The sequence below is a fragment of the Meles meles genome, chromosome X (assembly GCF_922984935.1).
Source record: "Meles meles chromosome X, mMelMel3.1 paternal haplotype, whole genome shotgun sequence".
Taxonomy (NCBI): Eukaryota; Metazoa; Chordata; class Mammalia; order Carnivora; family Mustelidae; genus Meles; species Meles meles.
The window spans coordinates 130,954,803-130,969,323 of record NC_060087.1 but is presented as its reverse complement, the minus strand read 5'-3'; the positions used below and the strand labels follow the sequence as shown (position 1 = coordinate 130,969,323).

Genomic DNA, 14,521 nt, shown 5'->3' with positions numbered 1-14,521 from the left:
AGTGCAGGCCCAGGGGTGACTAAACAAGGAGACCACGGGGAAACACACATGTCCCTCCTGGGGATAGGCTCCATAGGGGCCCCACTGTGGGTCCTGGGGTCGGGGGAGAGGATCTGGTTTCTGGAAACAGGCTGAAGCCCTTGGGAAGACAGGCTTGGGGAGACTCACTGGGTCAAGGTCAGGGGCCAGGAGGACCGTCAGGGAAGGAGACCCACTTCCCTGTGGCCAGCGAGAGTCTGGAAGACCAGGTGCCAGTGGGGGATGGGAGATGTGGGGGCAAACTTAGGCTCCACCCTTGTAGGACCTGACTGGGCTGGAGGCTCGAGCCAGGTCCATAGAGCCAACACGACATGCAGGAAGGGCTGGCCAGGACGGTCACTGTATGGGGAGCTTAGGTGCAGCTCACTCGAAGCACTTAGGAAAGACTTTGGCCTTGGCCATTCCTTCGGGAAGGGAGCAGCAAGGGTGCTGGTGAAGCAGAGAAGCCGTGTTCAGACCAAAGACGGGAGTTGAGTCGAGCTGGCCGTCTACGACCCGGACACCAACGGGCTCGCACCACCTTTCCAGGCTAACTTCGGAGGAGCACCTGCGGCCAAACGCGCTGGTAGAGGAGAGTGACGGACAGGGATCTATCTGCAAGGCACCCTCACCAACCCTGACCGGCGACTCTGGCAGGACCTGAAGGTCACCAAGGGCCTGGCCGCCATCTCCTGAAAGATCAAGCCCGGCCAGAGACTGAAAGCTTGTTTCTGGCGGAGGACCCCAGCACACGAAACCAGAAGGCATTTCCTGCAAAGGCCTCGGAAGACTCCACGAAGGTCTTGCAGGCCTAGGAGGTGCCGAGAGGGATGGAGGGGTGGTGCCGAAGCAGGAGGGCCCCTCTCATGTTGGGACACCCCGACTGTGACAAGAACGTGGTGGGGTCTGAGCTTCCCCCAGCATACCCCACACCCCCACCCACTGGCAAAGACCCGGGGGTCACGGGAAGGAGGGACCAGGTGGGGTGGGGGGCACCCTGCCCTGGCTTGTGCCTGTGCCCGTGCCCTATGCTCCTGTCCCACCGCAGGTGTTGGGCTAATCAGGTACGAGCCTTCCTCTGACCGCCGAGGTCACCCCACTCGCGGGGCAGGGCTCTGGGACCCCAGTAGCCTGAGGAGCCCAGACTGCCTGTGCCTGGACTGAGTGCCTCCCTCCTAGGCCTTTGGCTCCAAACCAAGATGGGAAATTCGGCCCCTGAGTTCTCCTAGGAGGACCAGACCTGAAGCCCCTTAAGGGGACGGTGTCAGGGCAGGTCCCCTGGACCTGGCGTGGCAGGTGGAGGCTTGAACGTGGCCCGGAACTCACTCGCCCCAACACTTCCCCATGCTGCGCACCTATAGGGCGCTGAGCGCTTTCTGCTGGGCTGGTCGACTGCGGAGAAGGGTCCTCCGTGCCCGGTCACATCCCACGCCACCATCAGGCTCGTGCCAGCGATCGCGCAGACAGTGGGTCGGCAGAGAGCCGACGCTCCTCGCGTCTCCACCCCGGTTCAGGGTTTGCGCACAAACGGTAGCATCCATGGGTGCCCAGGGTCGGGATGGTTCAGGGATCGCTGGTGTTCCCAGGCCACTTAGGGGGAAAATGGACTGCGGTGGCTCTCTGGGGCAAGCCAGAGACATGACCCCCGAAGAATAGCCCAAAGACCGTCTGAGTCCCGAGTCCCGGCAGCCCGCGTGAGGGCGGCGAGTCCCACAGCTCCCCGGTTCCCGGCTTGCCAGCTTTGTTTTTCCGTTTCTTAATCAGGAGGCTCTGGTGCTCCTGGGCTGTCTGGCCGTCCTCATCCGTGAAGCCTTTGCTTCTGAGCACACTCTCCTGCCCGCACTGTGTGTGTCTGTTAGGGAGACCCACAGAGTCTGTGGAGAGCAAAGGAGGTTTGTTCTGCTTTAAGATTGCTAAGGTGTGACCTGTAGGTCAGGTATTAAAAGATACAAGGTGTGAGCCCACAGACAGGTCCACAGAACGAGACGGGCAGCTCAGAAACAGGCCCCACTCCACATCAGAACCCATCTCGACTAAGGAGGCATCACACAGCGGCACACGCGCGCACACACGCAGGGCAGACAAAGAAAAGGACGGCTCTCAGATTTTTGTAAGGGATTTTGTAGGCCCGGAAGTAATGATAGAAATCACAAAAACGGGTGACACGGAAAGTGTTTATCTCGTACATGAAAAAATTCAAAGGCAAAGAACAAAGAATTTTCAAAATCACTTGCAACAAGTATGCTACGTTGTCAATATCGTTCATGAGTCGAGATTGTCTAAACCCGCAAGAAAAACCCTAGTGTCTCAACAAATAAAGGCGAGAAAAGACAAGTCGCTAGGAGAGAGAGAGAGAGAGAGACAATGAAGTAAACGTGTGGGGGAATTGCTCACTCTGATGAGCAATTAAAGAAATAGACGCTGAAGCAGAAATTTCTGCCCCAGATACTCATGCCTGGCTGTTTGCTTATAACATGTAACGCTGGCAAGGCTTCCGTGAGTCAGTCTTTTGGATGTCCTAAAGAGCCCTTCTGGAGAACAGCTTGGCAGGACGAGCTTCTGTCTGGGCGCTCGCTCCTTGGGACAGGACGAGTGTCACCCACCAAGATGTTCGGCAGAGCCTCACGTATGACCCCAAAGCGGGTCTGATTGCCTGGGTCTTCGCAGACAGCCAAAGAATTAACCAAATGGTCATCTCTTGAGAGAATATTATTCAGCCATTAAAAACGGTAACGACAGCCCCGAGGACTGCCTTGGTGCGTCCCGGTGCCGGATAAATTTGGAGTCCCTTCTTTGCCCAGTTCAAGTTCTTTCTTGAGTTTTGCAATAAGGGCTTCACTGCTTTCAAAATCTTAAAAAAAAAAAAAATTAAACTATATCCATTTTGAAAAAATTCATTTAGGAAGGGATTATATTAATAAAGAAAGCGCTTCTGTGAAGGAAAAAATAGATCACACAATCGTGCCCGTGGTGTAATTACAGTGATGTGAAAATAAACGGCCTCTGTAAAGAAATAAGATGGAAACCCTGGCTGGCGTTCTGGGGATGGGATGGGGGGTTCTTCCGTCTTCTACTTCTCCGTGTTTTATGAGTCTTCGTGTTAAGAGCATTATTTTTAAATGGAGGGAAGTCAATGTTATTTTTGTTGTTGTTGTTTTAAACCCAAGAACCTTGCCCATCTGTGCGGAGCTGCATGGCCCCGCCGGCGTGTTCCAGGTGAGCGAGCCTGAGGCACATGGCAGGAGCCTAATCAGAATGGAGCGGGGCCAGATCCACATTTGCCCCAAGCTAGTATGTGCCAGGGCCTCGTGGAGGTCTGCTCCCAGAATGAGGCGCTCTCTCGCCATGTTTGTGGGGGCACCTGGGCCAGCCCTTGGCAGTGGTAGCCGAGGCCCCCAGGCTCTCCAGGGGACAGACAGGCTGCCCAGAGCCATCCGTACCCACTGACCCACTCCCTTTCAAGGAGCCGTGGGGGGATGCGCAGGGCAGTGAGCTCAGGGTCCGGGTGAGGTCTGGAGTCTGCCCTAGCTCTGAAGGGGCACTATGTGATGGAACCTTCTGGAACGATGGAAATGTTCTCAATCTACCCTGTCTGATACAATAGCCGCGTGTGTCTACTGAGCACTTGAAGTGTGGCTACTGAGGCTGAGAAACTGAATTTTAAATTTTGCTGAATTTTAATTAAATTACCCCTTGTGGCTAGTGGCTACCGTGTTGGACTGCAAAGCCCCACATGGTGCCTCAAGATTGGTGCTGCAGGAAAGAACTACTTGTTTGGATAAAAGGGGCTTCATTTTACTGAAGGACCCATCTACAGACCCCAAGGCTCAGGACCACTTCAGATCAGGCGCTCTCCAATAACACTGACCTATAATAACTCCACCCAACTCTGGTTTCAACCCAAGTCTCTGGAAACCTCTTGTTCCCATCCAAGCCCCCTGCCAGTCCCAGAGAGGTGGGAATCAGGAGAACTCTCCTGCGCTTTCCTCCCACCTGGACCTTTCCATTTCGTCCTGTAGCTCTGGTGGGTTCTGCCACGACCTCAGCCATGGGCCCTCGACCTCATCCCCTTCCCAAGCTTGGCAGTGCAGGATGCCCAGCCTTCACTCCTGCATCGGAGATCCCCTCTCCCTCCAGCCCGGTGACTTGTGGGCTCAGATCCCGCTCTCCAGGCGGTACCCCAGGCCACCTTCCAGCACCTCCCACCCAACAGAAGGCGCACAGGCAGGGGAGGGCTTTCCAGCCAGGCAGGGCAGGGAAGAGAGGAGCAGCGACGAGCCTTCTGGGAAATGACGGGTTTGGGGAGGAGATATGTGCACGTTCCAGGTCTCTGCCCGCCCTGCCTAGCAAAGGTACAGCCAGAGCCTGGCTCGTGGGCCCAACTCGGAGACGGCAGTGATGAGGCTCTCGGGCGGCATGCCGTCAGAGTTGAGCATCTGCATTTGCTGCCACAGCCCGGGTCCCCGTCTATCAGCTGCCATTTATGCACACGGAGACTGTGCCTTCATAGAGGTGACCTGGAATGGCCATGCAGACTTACTGAAGAGTAGATCAACCCCCAACTTGCTTTGGATCGCTATAAATCCACGGTTTGTCCATTTCTCTCAGTGGGCAGATGGGGGTCCAGCTGGCTCAGCTTCGGAGCTGCGGGGTCTTCCCGGGGCTAGAAGTGCCCTCGATAATCAGCTCATGTGTACAACTGCCGGCCTGCCTTCCCATCTTGGTTTTGCCACCTGCTGGCTGCATGACCTTGGGCAAGTTGCCTAACCTCTGTGGGCCTCAGTCTGCTCATCTGCAAAATGGGGATAGTAACGGCCCTTTCTTCACTGGGTTGTTGTTTCAGTGAAGCGAGGGAGTGTCGCAAAGCCCTGGGAAGAAGCGTGGCCGGCACAAGGCTAGTGCCGTTTTTATTACTGCCATTACTGACGTTATCTGATGTGCTCGTAACCTCTGCTGGAGACAGCAGCCCTCAGTTTAAAACTGGAAGGAGGGTGTGCCGTGGGCATAGCCCACATGCATGCCGACAACTTGGTCTGTAAGCGGGAAGAGGAAGCCAGGCCTGGCTTTCCCGGCTTCAAGGGCACCAGCTCTCAGAGGCCCCAGCGACCCACCAGGGCACTCTTGTCCTGTCCACCGGGATCACGAGAGGCCCCCCTCTATAAGCCACGCTGGGGGAGGGGGAGGGGCCAAAGCTGACCCCAGCACCCTTGGCTGCCTTTCTGGGCTGGGAGAAGATGTTCGGGAATGGAGAGTGCTCACTGACTCAGGGCCTGGCCTCTCCCCACTCGCTCGCAAATGATTCAACCTCCGAAGCTCCAGCTCAGAATCCTGAAATGTCAGCAGAGTCTCCGAGACCCACCCCTACCCTCCCCAGGCCTGGAGCAGAGAAGGGACTTGGCCAAGGTCACAAAGACCGTCAAGCCCGGAGCTGGCACCCAAATAGAGCTCCTGGTTAGGCCAAGACGTCCCCTTCCAGCCACCTTCGCCCGCCAGGGTCCTGCTGCCGCACCCCTGCTGCTCGTAGCTTCCCCCCACGGCACTCTTACCCTTGGGGGCTTCCTTTCCTTCTGGCTCTGTGCAAAGCCCCCTCCCACACCACCCCAGTTCCATCTGCCTGCGCCCCCCCAACACACACACACTTCTGTGCCAGAGCTGCCTGCCCCTTTGCTCGAACCACCTGGCAGCACTGGGCAGGGACCAGGTTGATCTGATCAAGACTAGCTGTGTCCTTGGCCATCCCTCTCCTCCAGGCCAACGGCAGGGACAATCAATGCCCTGGGACCGAAACCGACCAGCCCCTTCCAACTGGCTCGCTCTCCAGGGGCCAGCTCCACCCACAGACACTCTGCCAGCCTAAGGCCCTGGCAGCCCCCCAGCCCTCTCCTCTGTGGGCCAGTTCTGGTAGGGGCTCCCAGCGCCCTGCTTACCAGCCACATGGCCTCGGTTTCTTCGACTATGAAAGGGGGCAGTGCAAAGCGCGCCTTGCTTGTGATGTTGATAGAGAGATTCGGCCGGGGGTGGGGGGGCGTGGGGGGGGTGTCCAGGAAACTGCTCAGAATGCTGTTGGGACATGTGGGAGGTGCCCTGCCCCACCAGGCTCCTGGCAGTGTCCCCATCCATCCATCCATCCATCCACCCAGTCAAGGTAGGGCCAAGTCCTTTCTCTCGAGGCCTCAATTACCCCAACTGAGAAATGGGAACAAAGAGCCCAGCCTTGCCTCCCTTTCAGGTGATTCTGCAGATTCGGTGAGGTCAAGGTCGTGAACGTGCCACACAGAAACCTGTACCCACTTGGAGTCAGGCCTATGCTGGGCACTCAAGGGCTCTCTGCCTTAAAATGCTCACGGACTACTGAAGGGTGATGGTGGTGAAGGGGGCACAGAGCTAGTGGGTGAACGGGGGGGCTGCCTTCCAGGCTGGGAGCCAGGGGACATTGGGATGGCCAGGGTCAAGGCTGAACTCGTCTCTGTGGTCAGCGGGAACCCACTTTAGGTCCGAAGCTCAATGACCTCATCTTTGAAATACCGAGGGGGCACACTCACTTGCCTGGCCCCAGGGAGCGTCAAGCTCCTAGTTGAGGGGTGCTGGTACCTCAAAGGTACTGTTTCCACACATTCTTCCCAGCCCCCACCCCAAGACTCCCTAGGTCTCAGCCCTGGGCCGTGCCTCTGTCCTGCCTGCCACCCCTCCTCAGTCGGCCAGCTGCTAAGCCTGCAGGGACCAGCAGAAGGAAAGGGACCAGGTCCTAGAGAGAGACTCTGCCCGTCCAAGGCGGAGACCCAGGGCTCCCTCCTTTGGGAGATGCCGCACCAGCCTCCAAATTCCAGAATCCTAAACCCAGAGATCACTGAGGCCCAGAGGAGAAGCCATCTGGCCAAGGTCACACAGGTGAGGAGGGGGAGGACAGCTGTGCGTGGAGGGATGGAAAAGGAGTTACCCAAGTGTGGCCTGGGAGGCTCATTGTTGGCGCTGCCCGGGCAGGTGGCAGGGTCTGCTGGGCAGCTGTGTGGGCGTGCGGGGGACAGTGTAGGAACGCGTGAGGGTTTCTCAGTGTGTTGGGGGAAGATGACACAGTGCGAGGGCGCGGGGCGGGGGGAGGGGGTGTCGAGAGACTCTGGGAAGGTGCACAGCGCAACCTGGCTCCAGCCCAGGCCCGGGAGGCCAGGCTCTGCCCGCCCAGGACCCCGCCCGCAGCCCCCGGCGGCCTTCCCACCCCCCCACCGGCGCAGATGCGCGTGCGCGCGGGATGCGGGGCGCGGGGCGCGGGGCGCGGGGTGCGGGGCGCTGCCGGCCAGCCCAGGGCCCCCGGGGTGACGCGCGGCGCCGCAAGGACACGCAGGCCGGACGCGGGGCGCAGGTGCGGTGGGCGGGGACCCGCGTCCCCCCACCTGCCGGCCGCGCCACCTGCTGGGCCGCCCGCCCCGCCCGCCCCTGCCAGCGCGCCCCAGGCACCACTTACCCGGTCCCGGGCACGGCCGACGCGGCGGCCTCGGCTCCAGCGGCTGCTGTCGCTGCAGACGGGCGCCCGGCGGGCAGCGATCCGCTCCAAGGACGGAAAGGCCCGGGCACAGGGCGACCTGGCCGGAGGCGCCGGGCGCGACCCTCCGCGGCAGGCGAGAGCTGCGGCCGAGTGCTCCTCACGCTCCGCACCGGCGGCGGCGGGCGACGCGGCGCGCTCGGCTCCAGCCGCAGCTCTGAGCGCCGAGGGAGGGAGGGAGGAGGGAGGGAGGCGAAGGAGGCGGGGGGGGGGGGGGGGGGAGGGGGGGAGGAGGAGAAGGGAGGAGGGAGCGGGCGCGGGGGGCGGCGCGCCGCGCGGGGGCCGCGGGGCTCCAGAGCCACGCTCCTGGAGCGCGCCCTTCTGTCCCCCGGGATGCGCGGGGGTGCCTGTCCTTCCGGGTCTGCCAGTGCCCCCGGAGGGCGCTAGCGGATGAGAGGTGGGCTTGGCTGGAAACCTGGGGGCCCTGGCACCTGGGAGCGCAGGGAAAGAGCGATGAGCATGTGACTGGGGCACCCGACTGCTGCTCCCTCTCAAGACCCCTGTCCTCGGGGCCCTCTCCCTCACAGTCAGGTGGAGTGTGGAGCTGGGTTGCTGATTGGTAGCGAGGGCTTCTTGGGCACCTGCGGTTTCCCAGGGGGTCGTGATGCTCTTGGAGCTGCCTGCTATTGGGAGTATGACCACTAAAAGCATCTTTGGGGAGGAAACTGGAGCTTATGCAGATTTTCCAAGTTGGTGACCCCAAAAGGTTATCACATAAACGCCATCACAGAGGACGCAGAGCTACTGCACACAGGTGGGCACCCAAGACAGACGCACAGGGACACATACAGGTGCAGACAGACACAGACAAGCCCCAGTGTAGAGAAGACCCACACCCGCCAACGCACATCGGCACATCCATGGGCAGACACGGAGCCTGTGCCCATGGACACCCTGCAGCCAGGTGCAAGCTGGCTGGCCCGGGCGACCGGTCTTTAGGGTCCCAAACTTCCCAGTTCCTGGGACAGTGGGGGCCTCTGAACTCAGAGGAGGCCTTTGCCACCATCTGAGGGCATCAGAAGCCCCAGGGGCTGAGTGTAGGAAAGAGAAGTGACAGGCCCACAGTAGGCCTCACCACGTCAGAGCAGGCAGGGCTCAGAGCGCAAGAATGCGGCAGGTAGAAGACACTGGGACACAGCCACAAACTCCTTCTTGCCTCGGACAAGCAGGGCCCCAGGGCGTCCTGTGTGCAAGGGCCACGCTGGGCCCTGGGGACGCAGCAGGGGCCACAGAACAGGGAGCGGGCGGGCAGAGTGAATGTGCGGTCAGCAAAGTGGGGCAAGGGCCCTCAGGGCGTATTGATGGGGGAGCGAAGGATGGGGGGGGAGCGGGGCTCAAGGAAGTCTTCCAGGAGGAGGTGCTTGTTGTGAGAAGGGACCTGTAGGACTCGAAGGGTCTGCCCTGGGCCAGGGGACTGTCATAGCTGCCCAGAGTTTGTCCTTCCTGCAGGAAGCAGCTGGTTCCAAGAACAGCCCCTGAGATCTGGTCGCTCTCAGTGCAGGCAGAGGTCACACGCACGCTCACACACACACACACGCTCACTCACACATGCCGGCATGGTCATGTATGCTCTGTCACACACACACGCTCACCCCCCACTCACTCACACATGCATATGTGCTCGATCGCATTCACACTCACACACGAGGCCGTATTCATCTGGCTCATGCTTGCTCACTCACGCGCTACACACTCACAGGTCACTCCCATGTACTGGTGCCAACACATGCTCGTGAGCACTCACCAGCCAACGTGCAGACGCTCACACCCAACGGTTCACATAGTCACATGCTGTCATGCTTGCACACTTGTGCACACTCATATACATAGTCGACAGCATTCACACTCACGCACAATTACTTACACGCACGCTTGCGCCATGCTCGCCAGTTGAGTTGTGCACACTCTCATACACACTCACACCCAGCCTCACACTGTTGTCGGCCCATGTTCTTACGCCCTCATTCTCACACACACTCACGTGCTCGCTCACGCGTACTCGCACACACGACTTGTGCACTTCTCCTGTGGGTTTGCAGGTGTCCCCACAGGTGGGGGGTTGCCCGAGCAGGGGCGGCTGGCAGCAGGTCTGGCTCCCTTGGCCCCACAGCCCCAGAGCCCCAGAGCCTGACGCATTGGACCCAGAACAGGGAAGACGAAAGCCGAAGCTTCTATTCGCGAGCTCAGCGTTGCCCGCGGAGCCTCCCGCTGTCTTGGAGTTGCTCTTCCTGCCGCCCCACACTCGGAGCAACCCCGGACCCCAACTGAAGCCCATTGTGCAGCTGGGTGGGTCTTCAGCCTGGCCGGGAACTGGGGTGCCGGCCCACCTCCCGGGGCATCCGCAAAAGGGGAGAGGAACCCTGAGTGGTGGGAACACTGCCCGAGAGCCTATGGCCTCCTCTACCCCACAGGTGCAAGCTGGGTCCCCATGCCCGCTGTGGCAGGCTTCCTGCAGTCTGGCCTGGAGGCATGTCCTTTGGTCCCTGGCCTGAGGTCCCTGGCTGCTGGCAAACGTCCAGTTATCGGTCAGCCTCTGGGCAGACACGTGTTGGCCGCCTGGGGAGGAGAGGAGCGGGGAAGAAATGGGTGCTTAGTGAGAGAGGAGAGTCTCACACGCGCAGGCCCAGGAGTGGCTGAAGAGAAGAGCCGAGACTCCCTTGGAACGGGGTCACCGCCTTCCTTCAGGGATCGGGGACCTACTGATTGCCGATGGCTGCTGCCCACGTGGGGGCTTTGGCACGATCACCTGAAGTCCGTCTGGCTCCCACCTCTTGCTGGGGTTTCCCTTGAACACCCAGAGGGAAGAAACGAGTCGGGGGAAAAAAATCAGAGGCAAGGAACACTCACCACCACCCCTTCGCCTCTTTCCTAGGGGTACTGCCAAGGGCTAGCCTAGGCCAGAGTTGGCTGTGCCACACGCCTTTGTGATGAGGCCCACTGTGGCCAAAGTCAGCTGGCCAAGGAACAAGGTATGTGGCCTTCAAGAGCGCTGAAGGGACTGGACCACAGCTCCACGGCGTCCTGAAAATGTCCAGTCTCTGGCAAATGGCAATCCCCAAAGAGCTAATGAGCCAGGAGAGGGGATGGCCCCCTTCCTGTGGTTCAAAACTGTTGGTCCCCAGCCTTGTGGCCTGAGGCCAAGAGGGAGGTCTCAGACCTGGGAAGTGAGGGAGCCTGGGCACCAGGGAAACTCTCCCACTGTCATCAATGGCCTCTGCTCCTTGGCCAGCCCCTCTTGGTTTTTCCATCTGCACAGAGGTGGGTGGGGAGAAAGTTCTAGAAAGTTCTTCCTTACATCAAGCCCTGTGTCCTGTGCTGAAAATGCTAAGGGGGCAGCTCCAGGGAGGCCGGCAGCTCAGGGCGGGGTGCGGCAGGAGAAGGTGATTGGCTGAGCGGCCCAGACCTCCCTGCTTCCCTGAACCCTCCTCTGTTCCTTTCCTCCAGCCCCACGCCTAGTCCCCACTGTGCTCCTACCCTTTCCTGCCCCCTCAGGAGCCCCAGACCTTGGTCGGTGCCCCTGACTCTTACATGGTCAGCTGCCTCCACCCGGGACGTCTCAAAGGTGCTCTCGGCCCAAGAAACAAAGCCAAGAACAAGAGGCCCGCCCTCAGGCCCGTCTCCCTCCAGCCTGCATAAGAGGAACCCACACTCCCTCTTCCTACTGACCACCCCCTCCTCGTCACCTGCCTCCAGCGCTCCCCTCCCCCACTGCCGCCCGCTTTCTTTCCCAGGTCTTCAGCCAACCGGCACCACTTCACCACACCCCTCTTCCTGGGCCCGGCAGCGGCCTCCCCTCCCCCCTGCCTGGTCTCCCTCTAGCTACTTTTGGTGTGGCTGTCACAGTCTCCTTTGGGGACAGGAATTCCTCAGCCCAGCCTTGAAGTAGGGGAACTTCTGGCCTGGCCCTACGGCCCTCCCTTTCCTGAGTGTCCATTGTCTCCCTGGCTGAGAGCATGGACCCTTCTTCCTCCCCTCCTCCAAGGCCTTGGGGGCCACCACTGTGCTGGGGCCTCCCAGATCAGCCAACACCTGCGGCCCTATGGCCGGCTGAAATGCCCCCGCGCACACGTGGGATTAAGTTAAGGATCTTGACATGGAGAGATCATCCCGGATTATCTGGATAGGCCCTAAATGCGGTGACAAGTGTCCTTATAAGAGGGAGGCAGAAAGAGATCACACACACAGACACACACACACACACACACACACACACACACACACACACACACGAGGAAGCCGTGTGAAGACAGGCGGAGCCTGGAGGGGTAGCCACAAGTGGAGGAAGGACCGGAGCCGCCAGAAGCTGGGAGAAGCGGGAAGGAGATTCCCCTCTAGTTTTTGGAGGGAGCACGGCCCTGCTGACACCTTGATTTTCCAGAAAGCTCCTATCAGCCCCTGACCTGGCCCCCAACAAGTCCCTGGCGCCCCCAGACCTCCCCTAGGACCTTGCAGGCATTGGGTCTCGATAGCTTCTACCCCAGCTCCTCTCTCATTTTCAGGAGCAGCTCAGGTCTGGCAAGGGCGAGATGGCCTTTTGGGCACGACTGCTCCTGCCACCAGGCTCTGGCCTCCCGGGCTTTGCCTCTTCTCGCAGCCCCTGCCCTCCCGAGACCAGAGCCCAGAGCCCACGGGGAGGGGGCCTGGAGACCCGAGGCGGGGACCAGAAGTGAATGAACAAGTTCTCAGAGCGGCCCCTCCAGCTGCCCCTTGGGTCCCTTCAAGGAGGAGTTGACCTTCTGAGGTGCCCTGCCCCCTTCCCCGGCCATGGTCTGGGGACGCCTGGCGGGCTGCCCCTCCGACAAGCCCTAACTTGTCTAAACCGAGGCAATGGATTCGGCTTAGGCTCCAGCTGGGCCCCGCTACGGCCAGAAGGCGCCTGACCTGCAGTAAGTACTTGGAAACGTACCCCCACCCCAGCCCCGTGTTGCTGAGAACGCTCCTTGGCAGCCACTCCCCCGTAGGACAGCCTTCCCTGAGTGAACTGCTCCTGTGACTTTCAGGGCCTGTGTGTGTGTGAGTGTGTGTGTGCAGTGTGTGCGCCTGTGTGTGCGCGGGCGCACCTGTGCCTGCCCCGGCTCTCTCTCTCGCTTAGACCCATCCTCTGAGCTGCGCCCACGCCCCCAGAGCGCCTGGGGTCTCCTGGCCCTCAGGTCCTGTTCCTCGTGGCCCCTTCCTCTTCCTCCAGGGGCCTCAGACCGGGGGTGGGGGGTGTGTGCCACACCCTCAGCCTGCCTGCTGCCTGTCACCCCACGTCCAATCTGTCCCCAAGTCCAGTGGCTGGAAGCTGGCTCCTCCTCCCTCGGTTGCTGTGGCTTTGGGGGCACAGCGGAGGCTCTGCACCTGAGCCCCCTGAGTCCCCCATCTTCCCGCAGCTCACCCCGTGCCTCCCCGTGACCGCAGCTAGGCTCCGAGCTCCACAAAGAGGGCCCTCTTGGGGCACCGGGCCGGATCCCCTGGCTTTTATTCCTGAGCCCAAGCAGGGCTAATAGTTTGCAGCTCCTTGAGACCAGGGCTGTGCCCCCTGCCGTGGGCGTGGAACCCTTTTCCAACCAGGACTCACGAGCTCTTCTGCGGTGTGGGCCTGTTCACAGCCCCGGGCTCCTGCCGCCGGGCCCAAGCTGTCCCCTGGATGCCTTGGGGCCTCCGGTCTGGGCAGAGTGTGGGTCCTGCCTGCAGGGTGCGCTGTCCCCTATTGTGCCGGGTGACCTACAAGGCTGGGAGGGAAGGTGGAGGTCTCTGGGGGTGCCTGGCACCTGCCTGACACAGTTCGGTGCCCCAGACCGGCCCCCAGACAAATGGCCTGAGGACTCCGTGTCTCTGTGTCCTCCAGGCCCCAGTTCTGGCTTTCCCTCTTCCCAGCCAGTGAGGGGACTTGACGAGGCCCAGTCTCCTGGCCCCTGGCCAGTGCCCTTGCCCCGAGCCTGCCCAGCTCAGCAGAGATTGCTGGGCTGTGGAGCACATGGCCCAGAATAGTGCTATGATGCCGACGGCTGACATTCTGTCACGGGGCCACCATGCTGAGCGGCGCCTCCTGTCCCCAAAAGGGGAAACTCAGGGACGCTGGGCACCCTGGTGCCAGGCCAGGCGGAAGGGCATGCAGCTCTGTGCTCGGAGCCAGCACGTGGAGACTCTGAGCTCCTTCTCTCCTGGGCTGGCACTCCTCATGGGCCCTGCCTGCTCTATTTTCATCGGCGGCCCCTGGCTGCCCAGGGAAGCCCCGGCCCCCACCGCCTGAGGCCAGGGCCCCTTGTGGGGAGCGGAGGACGAGCAGCAGGCTCGAGGCCGACGCCACGTCCGTCTGCTGGCCTTGCCGTCGGAGGGCACTCTGCTCTGGGGACGGTTCCTCCCAGGCCCATGCTGCCCTTTCTGGGCCAGGCCTGTCTCCCTAGAGGGTAGGCTTCTCAGGCTCCGTCCTGGAAAGCATCCAGTGGGACCCGCTGTGGGGGAGGCTCTGCGTGGGACCCAGGCCAGGCCAGTGCGGGTGGGCAAGCCCAGCTTGCTGCCTGGTCTCTGAGACCTGGTCTGCCCAGGTGGGCGCCCCCTGGTGCTGACCTGGGTGCTGTGCACAATTTTTGATAACGGCCGAGATCTCGCATGGTTCTGAGCCCCCAGATCCCATCCGGATAGGCTGGCAGGGCCCCTGGGATCTCCAGGCCCCCCTCTCAGAGTGACGGTCCAATCTGGGGCTCTGAAGATGGCAGGTGCTTGGCAAATGCTCTGCTCCGGAAGGGCAGAGTCTCTCTCAGCCGGGCCTGCTTTAGGAGCCCCGTCTGAGGACAGCTAGGGCCATGGAAGCACCTCGAAGAAAGCGGAAGGGGCCCCCTTGTCCAGTGTCAGATCTGGAGGCACTGAGGACTCTCGCCTGCGGGCAGGGAGGGCAACAAAGAGGAAGCCCGAGGCTCGGAGTGGGCACGGAGGGGCAGAGCCTGGGAGCCAGCCACGTGGCCCATGGTGGCTCTCCCCTGT

General features: G+C 61.0%; 1 protein-coding gene across 3 annotated transcripts in view; it reads right to left on the bottom strand.

Moving 5' to 3' along the window:
* The window catches only part of ATP2B3 (ATPase plasma membrane Ca2+ transporting 3), a 58,747-nt gene extending 51,054 nt beyond the window's left edge, over positions 1–7,693 (bottom strand). For all 3 annotated transcript variants that reach the window (XM_045995792.1, XM_045995790.1, XM_045995791.1), the window contains exon 1: positions 7,478–7,693. The gene's annotated coding sequence lies outside the window, so the exon portion shown is untranslated. The remainder of the gene's footprint in view (positions 1–7,477) is intronic.
* Positions 7,694–14,521: the final 6,828 nt, after the last annotated feature.